At 28.7% G+C, this 11,383-nt stretch overlaps 1 long non-coding RNA gene across 1 annotated transcript; it reads right to left on the bottom strand.

Moving 5' to 3' along the window:
- Positions 1-10,314: 10,314 nt before the first annotated feature.
- LOC120197673 lies at positions 10,315-10,514 on the bottom strand. The gene is made up of 2 exons (XR_005523285.1): positions 10,482-10,514; positions 10,315-10,396 (listed from the first exon to the last, which is right to left on the bottom strand). It is a non-coding gene; the product is annotated as an uncharacterized LOC120197673 (long non-coding RNA).
- Between the last annotated feature and the right edge of the window lie 869 nt (positions 10,515-11,383).

Below are 11,383 nucleotides of genomic sequence, written 5' to 3'. Positions count from 1 at the left end.
TGAAATTCCTAATTTACAAGCTACGAAAAGAGAATGAGGAGTTAAAAAAAATTGTTGTAGTCTAATGATCGTTTCTCAGTTCAAGAACTAAAGTTTCAGATGAATTCAATCCAAAAGCAATTGTATGTTGAAGTAGAACATGGTCATAAACTTAGGAGGAAGAGAAATTTGTGTCGTCATGGGATGATATTTTCTTGGCTAGTTTGTGTAGTAGTTGTATGGGTGTTTATGGGTTAATGTTTAAGAATTTAGGTTTATAGGTTAATGTTTAAGAATTTAGGTTTATAGGTTAATGCTTAACCATTGAGGTTTACTCATTTTTGTTTAATGGTTTTTAGTTTGTTGACCGATGTTTAATTTAGTTATAGATGGATTAAGAATTATGGCTACTTGTATATGCAGTTTAATTGTAATACCCTAAATTTTTTTATACTGACCAAAAAGTAAGTTTTGAAAGTTTAGCGGTTAAAGTATAAAATTGGAAAAGTTTAGGTACATAAAATGTAATTTTGAAAAGTTATATATTTTGGTCCCTTATATGGATAGTTCACATTACAAGAAGGATTTTCGTGCCTGTCAGATTTTTGATGGATTTGTAGGAAAAACTATTTATCGGTAAAGTTCGATAAATAATCGAATATCCGGATCGAATAAAAAAATTAATTTTTTTGAAGGATAGTAATATGAGGTTAAATATGTTGTGTGGGTATTTTTAATGTGAATAAATCGAAGTGAATTAGTCAGGTTAAAAGGATTTGCCTTGTTTTAGGGAAATAGTGGAAGTTAAGGATTAAATTGAATGTTTGAAAATTTTGGAGAGCAAATTTGAAAATTTTCAAAAATTACTTTTATGTTTATTCTATAATTTTAAATTAGAGATAAAAGGTTGCATGGATGAAAATAAAAGGATTCATTAAAGGCAATTTAGTCATTTTCCAAGAAAAGAATTTTTAATTTATTTTTAATCTTTTAAATACAAGTGTAAAGGTTATTTAATCCATAGAAAATTCAAGAATTCCTTCATGCTTTCTTCTTCCAGCTGTGGGTTATGCTTCAAGGTGAGAGAAAGTTTCTATTTGATTTTTGATCCATTTATGTAGGAATTAAAGTTTGTTCATGAATGATAAAACCATCTACATGAAATCTTCTTTCATTTGACATAAAAATTGCTATGGTTTATGTTTAAGTTGATTTTGATATGGTGAAGAGGATGTTGATTTCTTGTGTTTTAAAGTTTATTCATGTTGTGGAAAGTGTTGTGGTGTTGAAATTAAGTTTAAAAGTTAGTTAAAATCAAGCACAAGTGCTCTATGTAGATGAATGATATGGAATTGTGTTGGATTGATTTAATATGATATGTAGCAGTGTAATTGAGTTTGAAACAAGGTTAAGGATTAAATTGTGGAAGTTGGAGAGGTTCGGCCTAAAAGGAGAAATTATTGATATTTTTTCCTAAGTTTCTAAGGGCTTAGAATGATATTAGAAGTGATATTGAGTGCTTGAAATCAAGTTTTGGACCAAATTGAAGCTTAGATAAAAGTTAAGAACCAAATCGCCAATTAAGGAAAATAGAAGGGTTTATGTGCAAATGTTGTGAAATTATGGTCCTATGTTTGAAATTAATATTTGGATGCTGAATTTGAATGATAGAATGATGATTTGGGATCCAAATTACAAATTTGGTTATATTAGGGATTAATTTGAATAAGCTTGAAAATTTTGGGGACCTAATTACAAGTTGTTAAATGTGAAGATACCATTTGTGTAGGATACTACAATGCTGGAATTTATTATTTAAGTGATGAAATTTTCAAGTATAAATATTATTTGGGATCAAACTTGTGAGTTTGCTAAAGTTATGGTTTGAATTCGAAAAGGCTAGGAAAATAGAGGATGAAATTACAAGTTTTCAAATATTTAAGTCTTGGATTGAGTTTGCTGGAAATTTTGGTAATTAATAAAAAGAGATCATAATGGTGAAGGACCATTATGAACAAAATGGAAAGGTTGAAATTAATTCTAAAAAGAATTCATAATTAGTGATTTGAAATATAAAATTTGAAAAGTTGAAGGGTTGATGGTAGAAATGAATATTTACGAAATTAAATGACTACTTTTGAGATGTTTGAAGTTGTGATGGAAATTATGATATAGTTTGATATCGATTTAGTATTGATTATGTTTTATAGAATTTATTTTATCGAAATTAAATTATGTTAGTATAATACTAACATATAGCTGAAAATGATGTTATGCATGTGATATCATACAAATTATGACAAATCTTGTGATTTCGATGACTCGAAAGCGAAAGACAAATCACTTGAGTAGAAGAGTATCGCATTTAAGGTTCAGTAGTTAGGCAAAGGTGAGTGGAGTTTATTTATTTAAATATTTTGATCGAGGAAGACTTGCGATAAGTCAATCTCATATTATTTTAAAATATCAAAATTTAAAGTATCATTTATTTATTTTTAATTATGGAATATTTCCAAAATACTATATAAAAGAATTATGATTATTTTTGGGGTTTACCCAATATGTTTTTATACGATATCTTATGAAAAGGTATTCCTAAAGTGATTCTAAAGAATGATCTAAATATTTTTATGAATGTAATATTTTCTCGATGAATTTAGAAAAGTTATTTGAATTATTTTGGGTATGAACTGCCCAATTTATGATATTTATGATAATGAATTGAAATTGATTCTGATATGGAAATGTTGACTATTATATGAATATAATATAATATAATATAATATGGAAGCCCATTGTATGTTGGATTGAGACTCATAGTACACTTGGCATACTAGGAATTTGAGTAAAGTTCAAGTTAAGTTATGGTACATTTGTGTACATTATGTATGGCACCGTTGGTGCATATGATATGATTTGCACTTAGAGTGCATCTTATGATGATGATTGACACCGTGAAGTACCTAATGCGTACATTATGTATGACTTATGTATCTTGCATTCTCTTATATATATATTGGGCTATGAAAGTAAATATAAAAGTTATGACAAGTAACCTGAAAGAAAAGAATATGGAAATGAAATAAAAGTTATGAATTACGTACAAATGTAAAAGAATATGAAATAGTTGTTATATCTGATGTTGATTTACATGATTTTGGAAAGAAATCATGAAATGGTGATTTTCAGGTTTCTGAAGAAAAAATCGTCTTGAATAGCTTGGTTCGAAAGTTTCAATATTTTTATTAATTTATAGAGTTATGTTTTAAAGTATTTATGATATTTTATGTTTTATCTCACCTTAACTGTGCTACTGTCTCACTAAGTTTTACTTAGCGCGTGATGATTTTCATGCGTAGGTTTGGATAGAGAAAAGAATATGAAGTGAGGAGCCTCTCGAGCATCTTTTCAGAACATCGTACCTATTACCAGTATCAATAAGACATCTTAACTTTGACTTATTAGTGGAATGTATATTATAAATGTTTTGGTTGCTTTGATAGAATTTCTTTAATAATAATGGTTGATTTATTTTAATTTAAACAATAATTTAGCAGTTTCATATATATTGAGAAACAACATCAAACTGCCTAAGTGTAAGTGCTACCTAAAACCGAATTAAAACTTCATGCTAATATTATATATTTAAGTTTTTATACGAATTATTAGTTTTAATTGATAATTTAAAATTTTAAAATGAAACAAAATTTTACGGGTTTTCAAATATGGAACGTATAAAAAGTCAATGTGACATCTTTAACTCATATTTTGATACGTATACGGGTTATGGGTATTATATTTATTGGTATCAGAGCTGTAAGTTTAGCTGATTTTCGGCCTAAACCGAGTTTATTTATGTTGGAATGGTATACATCCATTAGGATGTCGATATTACTAATCTTGTATGGTTAGGTGATTTTATTTGTTGATGCTGCTCATTACTAATGTAGAGTTGAAATGAATGTGTTAGATATCAGAAGCTAAGAATAAAGGTAAGACAACTAAAAATATTAAAAAGAAGATTGAGATTGAAATCGATCCAAGCAGGCCGAGAGGAATTAGTATTTCGTCCAAAAAGAGTTGGAGCTGTAAGAGATTATCCTCCATTCTTTGGAAGAAATGCTTCACCTTTTAATGATGTTAATGAATTAGAGGAATCAATCAGAATGTTTAGAAGGTATACAAGAGAATTTTAGACTAAAGAGGATCCATAGATTATTTCTAGTTACTGATGACTCTGGATTTTTAAGGGTATGCTTAAATTTTTTATAAGTACATAAGTTAAGTATTATGTTTTTTAGGGAAATATTTGATTTGAGTTAATATTGAGTAATAGATTAAAGACTAAACTCTTAAATCAGAGGATAAGGGTAAGCATTATATAAGTTGTCTGCTAAAGGTTTAAAGAAAGTTATGTTCTTAGTGAATAAGATGAAATTATGTTATCATTCGAAAGGATTTAGAATGAGTTTGAATGTAGAGTAGTAGTTATTGATCTAAAAGACTTTAAGGGTTTCATGATTATAGTAACTGGAGTAAAAATACGGAAAATGAGAGAAAGTGTATAAAGAAATAGCAAGTGGTAAAGTAGTAATTTACCATTAAGAGTGGAATGTGTGAGTAAGTTGTACTAGTTAAGACTGCCCTAAAAAGGCATTTTCTTAGAATTTATTGCTAGCAAAGAATCCCCTGGGTCTCAGTGCCAGAGTAAAGTGGATAAGCATAATTTGTCCAATAAAGATTCAATGTTTGTACGTTGATTACAGAATTTGTGTACTTGATGATGAAGAATTAAAGAAATATTTTATCTTTGAATCTTATTATAGTCTTTTGACTATACATCCAAGAGGAAATAAAATGTATCAAGATCTGAAGAGTTGATATTGGTGAGCAGGTATGAAAAAGGGATATAACTGAGTTTGTATCCAAATGTTTGTCTTGTCAGCAGGTAAAAGTAGAACATCATGTGCTATCTAGTTGCTACAACATATTTTTATTCCTCAGAGAAAATGAGAAAAAAAGTTACTATAAAGTTTGGGACAAGTTTACCTTTGACACCCAACAAGAAAGATTCAATTTGGGTGATTGTATATAGATTAACTAAGACAACAAATTTATTCTAGTTCGAGTGGATTATTCGATGGATAAATATGTTGAATTACGTATCAGGGAGACTGTGCGACTTCATGTAGTACATGTCTCGATAATTTCTAACAGAGACCCAAGATCTAATTAAAGGTTTTGGAATCTTTGTATACAACCTTAAGAACCTGATTAAATTTCAATACAACTTTTCATATGTAAATTGATGAAAAGTATATGTCTTTAAAAATTTCACTTTATAAAAACAGTTATCAGTCAAGTATCAAGAAGGTTTTTAAAGCATTATATAGAAGAAAATGTCGAACATCATTGAACAAATATGAGTTGAAAAGATTAGACATAATTGGTTTTGATCTGATCAATGAAGTGGAAAATAAAGTAAAGACCATACAAGACAATCGCAAGATAGTTGTTGACCTCAAGAAATCATATTCAGATTTGATAACAAAAGAAATTGAATATCAAGTCGGTAATAAAATATTTCTTAAAGTATCACCGCAGAAAAAGATTATGTGATTCCAACGTAAATGAAAGTTAAGTTCGAGGCTCATTGGTCGTACAAGATAATAAAAAGAGTTAGTTCAACAACTTAACCATTAGCATTATCTCCATAAATGGACAAGATTAATATATTATCTCATGTATTGATGCTTCAAAAATATAAATTGGATTCTTCGCATGTGATTACAACTGAGAAAATTAAGATCCAGCCATATTTGTCATATGAAGGGAAACCAGTAAAGAGTTTTAGAATATGGAGTTAAATAACTGAGGAATAAGGTGATCCCGATATTAAAATCTCTTTGGAGAAACCATAAAATTTAGAAAGCGTCTTAGGAACGAGATGAAGATGTGAAAAAACAGTTTCCTCATCTTTGTACTTCAGGTATGTAAATACGAATGGAAAATTCAAGGATGATTTTTTTAAGGGGGAGGAATTGTAATACCTCAAAATTTTGGATAGTGACCAAAATGTAAATTTTAAAAGTTTAGTGGCTAAAGTATAAAATTAGAAAAGTTTAGGAACCTAAAATGTAATTTTAAAAGTTATATATTTTGGTCTCGTAAATGGATAGTTCACCTTAAAAGAAGTATTTTTGTGTCTGTCAGATTTTTTATTTGGGATTTACAGAAAAAACTATTTATCATTAAAGTTCGATAAATAATCAGATATCCAAATTGAATTGAAAATTTTAAAATTTTTGAAGGATGGTAGTATGAGGTTAGAAATGTTGTGTGGATATTTTTAATGTGAAGATATCAAAGTGGATTAGTCAGGTTAGAAGGATTTGTCATGTTTTAAGGAAACTGTGGAATTTAGGGATCAAATTGAATTTTTGGAAAATTTGAAGGGAAAATTTGAAAATTTTCAAAAAGGATTTTTTATGTTTATTCTAGAACATTAAATTATAGATAAAAGGATGGCATATATGAAAATAAAAGGATTCATTAAATGCAATTTTGTCATTTTGCAAGAAATGAATTTTTAATCTTTTAAATACAAGTGTAAATGTTATTTAATGCATAGAAAATTCAAGAATTCCTTCACGCTTTCTTCTTCCAGCCGTGGTTATGTTTCAAGGTGAGAGATAGTTTCTATTTGGTTTTTGATCCATTTATGTTAGGAATTAAAGTTTGTTCATGAAGGATAAAACCATCTACATGAAATCTTCTTTCATTTACATAAAAAATGCTATGGTTTATGTTTAAGTTGATTTTAAGATGGTGAAGGGAATATTGATTTCTTGTATTTTAAAGTTTATTCATGTTGTGGGAAGTGTCGTAGTGATGAAATTAAGTTTAAAAGTTAGTTAAAATCAAGCACAAGTGCTCTATGAAGGTTTGGTCCTATGGAATTTTTTGGAGAAAAATTATGTTTTGTTTATGAATGATATGGAATTGCGTTGGATTGATTTAATATGATGTGTAGATAGTGTAATTGAGTTTGAAACAAGGTTAAGGATTAAATTGTAGAAGTTGGAGAGGTTCGACTAAAAAGGAAAAATTATAGAAAACTTTTCATAAGTTTCCTAAGGGCCTAAAATGTTATTAGAAGTGATTTTGAGTGCTTGAAATCAAGTTTTGGATCAAATTGAAGCTTGGATAAAAGTTAAGGACCAAATTTCCAATTAAATAAATTAAATTAGTTTATGCGCAAATGTTGTGAAATTATGGTCCTATGCTGGAAATTAATTTTTTGGTGCTGAATTTAAATGTTAGAATGATGATTTGGGACCAAAATTACAAATTTGGTTAAATTAGAGGTTAATTTGATAAGCTTGAAAATTTTGGGGACTTAATTGCAAGTTGTTAAATGTGAAGGTACAATTTGAGTAGGATACTACAATGCTGGAATTTATTATTTAAGTTATGAAATTCAAGTATACATATTTATTTGGGATCAAATTTGTAATTTTTCTAATGTTAAGGCTTAAATTCGAAAAGGCTAGGAAAACGGAGGATGAGATTACAAGTTTTCAAATATTTAAGTCTTGGATTGAGTTTATTAATTATTTGCTAGATATTTTGGGTAATGACTAAAAAGCTATTATAATGGTGAAGGACCATTATGAACAAAATGGAAAGATTGAAATGAATTCTAAGAAGAATTCATAATTAGTTATTTGAAATACAAAATTTGAAAAGTTGAAAGGGTTGATAGTGGAAATGAATATTTATGAAATTAAATTACTATTTTTAGAAAGTTTGAAGTTGTTATGGAAATTATGATATGATTTTATATCGATTTAGTATTGATTATTTTTTTATAAAATTTATTTTATCTAAAATTAAATTATGTTACTATAATACTAACATATAGTCGAAAACGATGTTATGTATGTAATTTCGTATAGATTACGACAAATATTGTGATTTCGAGGACTCGAAAGCGAAAGACAAAACACTTGAGTAAAAAAGTATTATATTAAAGGTTCAGTAGTGTAAAAAAAGTGAGTGTAGTTTATTTTTTAAAATATTTTGTTCGATGAAGACTTGCGATAAGTCAATCTCATATTATTTTAAAATATGAGTTTTAAAGTATGATTTAATTTTTTTAATTATGGAATATTTCCAAAATGCTATATAAAAGAATTATGATTATTTGGGTATGAATTTACCCAATATGTTTTTATACGACATCTTATGAAAATTTATCCCTAAAGCGATTCTAAATAATAATCTAAATATTTTTTATGAATGAAATATTTTCTCGATGATTTCAAAAAAGTTATTTGAATTATTTTGGGTATGAACTGCCCAATTTATGATATTTATGATAATGAATTGAAATTAATTTTGATATGGAAATGTTGACTATTATATGAATATAATATAATATAGAAACACATTGTATGTTGCATTGAGAGTCGTATGCACACTTGGCATGCCAGGAAGTCGAGTAAAGTTCAAGTTAAGTTAAGTTATGGTACATTCATGTACATTACGGATGGCACCGTTGGTGCATATGATATGATTTACACTTGGAGTGCATCTTATGATGATGATTGACACCATGAAGTGGTTACTGCACACATTATGTATGACTCACATGCCTTGCATTCTCTGACATATGCATTGGGCTATGAAAAGTAAATATAAAAGTTATGACAAGTATCTGGAAAAAAAGATTATGGATATGAAATAAAAGTTACGAATTATTTACAAAAGTAAAAGAATATGAAATAGTTGTTATATCTGATGTTAATTTACATGATTTTGATAAAATCATGAGATGATGATTTTCAGGTTTCTGAAGAGAAAATTGGCTTAAATAGCTCGGTTTGAAAGTTTCAATATTTTTATTAAATTATAAAGTTATGTTTTGAAGTATTTATGATATTTTATGTTTTATCTCACCTTAATTGTACTACTGCCTCACTAAGTTTTACTTAGTGCGTGATGATTTTCATGCGTAGGTTCGGATAGAGAAAAGAATGTGAAGTGAGGTGCCTCTCGAGCGTCTTTTCAGAAAATTGTACTTATTACCAGTAACAGTAAGCATCTTAACTTCGACTTATTAGTGGATTGTATATTATAAATGTTTTGGTTGCTCTGATAGAATTTCTTTAACAATAATGGTTGATTTATTTTAATTTAAACAGTAATTTGGCAGTTTCATATGTGTTGAGAAACAACATCAAGCTGTACTACCTAAAACCATATTAAAACTTGATGATAATATTATAAATTTATGTTTTCACACGAATTATTAAATGACTTTTAATTGATAATTTGAAATTTTAAAATGAAACAAAATTTTACGGGTTTTCAAATATGGAATGTAAAAAAATCAGTGTGACATCTTTAACTCATATTTCGAGATGTATAAGGGTTATGGGTGTTACATTAATATTGTTCAAATATGTTGAATTATTCTAATATAAGTTGCAGTTAATTTTAAAGTGAAAGGAAAAAAATGTTACAATTGCAATTACAAAAAAATTGTCCTTGCCAATATATATATCTGGTAAAAGTTCACAACATCATAATGGTCAATTCCAACAACCTTTGTTTGTTTGGAAAAGCATATGAGTTTCATCAACTAGCTTGTTACATGTAAAAATAAGCTTGTTTTATACAAAACAAAAGGCCATATTGTTTCATAAAAAACAAACTAAAATACAAAAGTTGACACCAAGAATTCATTATGTCATTTGAATTCTAGGATACATTCGAGAGGCATCCGAATGTTCTTGCTCAAGTTGCCTAGTAGTGACAGGCTTCTTCCTTTTCCAATTCAATCTAGGACCCTTCATTGTATGCTGAAACTTGGAATTATGAGCTCCAATCTTCTTTGGGGAACTAGTAAGGGCAGTCAGAACCGTTTCACTCAATAAGCCAAGATGCAAATAAATTGAACATATATATTGTCATATCTCAAAAATTGAATTTCCACAATTTCTCCCAAATAATTAACCAATTGTAATTTAACAGATATGTTCACAGATTTCAACAAGCTAATTTTCACAATTTCAGACAAGGTAATTCCATAATTTCAGACAAATAATTAACTAGATATAGTTATACCAAAACTTTGCAACATTTCAAACAATTAATCAATATAAAAAAATTCAAATTGACAGAAAAAGGAAAACAAATGAAATACCCACATTAAGTATTTGTTCACCAGTGTTCATATTGTTATAAATACCAATACCAATCTTTGTTTTCTTTTTCTAGTCAGCCCATCATCATTTTTATTTGTAAAATTTGATATGGCTGATTTCTTCAATGTGGTTAACTTCTTAGTGGAAGTGGTTGATTTCTTAGTCGAAGTGGCTGACTTCTTCGATGTGGTTGCATTTGTATTCACCTATAATTCCACAAAAAGTCAGTGGATACAAAATCTATATAAGGAGTTAATTTCGAGTAAAACTTAAATAACATGTTTAGCTCACTTGAAGCATCATCGGTTATTTTTTGTGGACAACTTTACTTGTTATGGCCTAATGTTTTATAATGACCACATCTCATTTTTACCTTGAATCTTGAGTACTTCCCAAATGTCAATTTTGTGGGCTCATCTTTATCTTTTCTTATCTTTTTCTTGGGCCTTCCAGGTTGGATCTTTAAAATGGGAGGGTTAATCGGAGCAAAGATATTTGGGCTAGAACTTTTTTCCTCTCAAGGGTTGTAGGATATATTTGTAACTTGCCACATACTTCTCCTTACTATACCATTCAGAAACATAATCTTCAAGTGATTTGGACTCTTGGTACATTGAACATATGGCATGACAACATGGAATCCCACTGAGTTCCCATTCCCTACAAGTGCATTTCAACTTCTTTAAGTTAACCATATGTTGGTTATCCAAATGAATAACCTCAAACCCTCCATAACCATTCCAGATAAGCCTATGTTAAGTTGAAATATCAATTTTCCTTTCCAATTTCTCAAGAGCTCTTGGTGAGATATTGGTTCTCCACTTTTCTGTCCAAGTTCTTTTAGTATCCATCGTAGTAATTACCATGACCCTAATATTCTCAAGCATGCTGATGATAGGCTTGCATCTTGCTTCCACAATCCATCCATTAAAAGTTTCGGTCATGTTATTGTCCACCACATCATATTTGTAAGTCCCTTTAAAATAAGCCTTTGACCATACTCCACTAAGGTTTCTAATAGTTCATTTGAGGACCCATGCCCCAAAGTTTCTATTTTTTCCAACTGTTCATCAAATTCTTTTATAAAAGTTGCTCTGATAGTATTCCAGAATTGGAATTTTATGTTAATCCCTTTCCATTTGTTATGCAAGATGCATATATGTGCCTTGCATACATCTTGTGCTCAACATCGG

This window comes from Hibiscus syriacus, unplaced genomic scaffold (assembly GCF_006381635.1).
Source record: "Hibiscus syriacus cultivar Baekdansim isolate YM2019G1 unplaced genomic scaffold, ASM638163v2 tig00117048_pilon, whole genome shotgun sequence".
Classification (NCBI taxonomy): domain Eukaryota; kingdom Viridiplantae; phylum Streptophyta; class Magnoliopsida; order Malvales; family Malvaceae; genus Hibiscus; species Hibiscus syriacus.
Note: the sequence above shows the minus strand (reverse complement) of the source record. Positions and strands in the feature narration are given on the sequence as shown.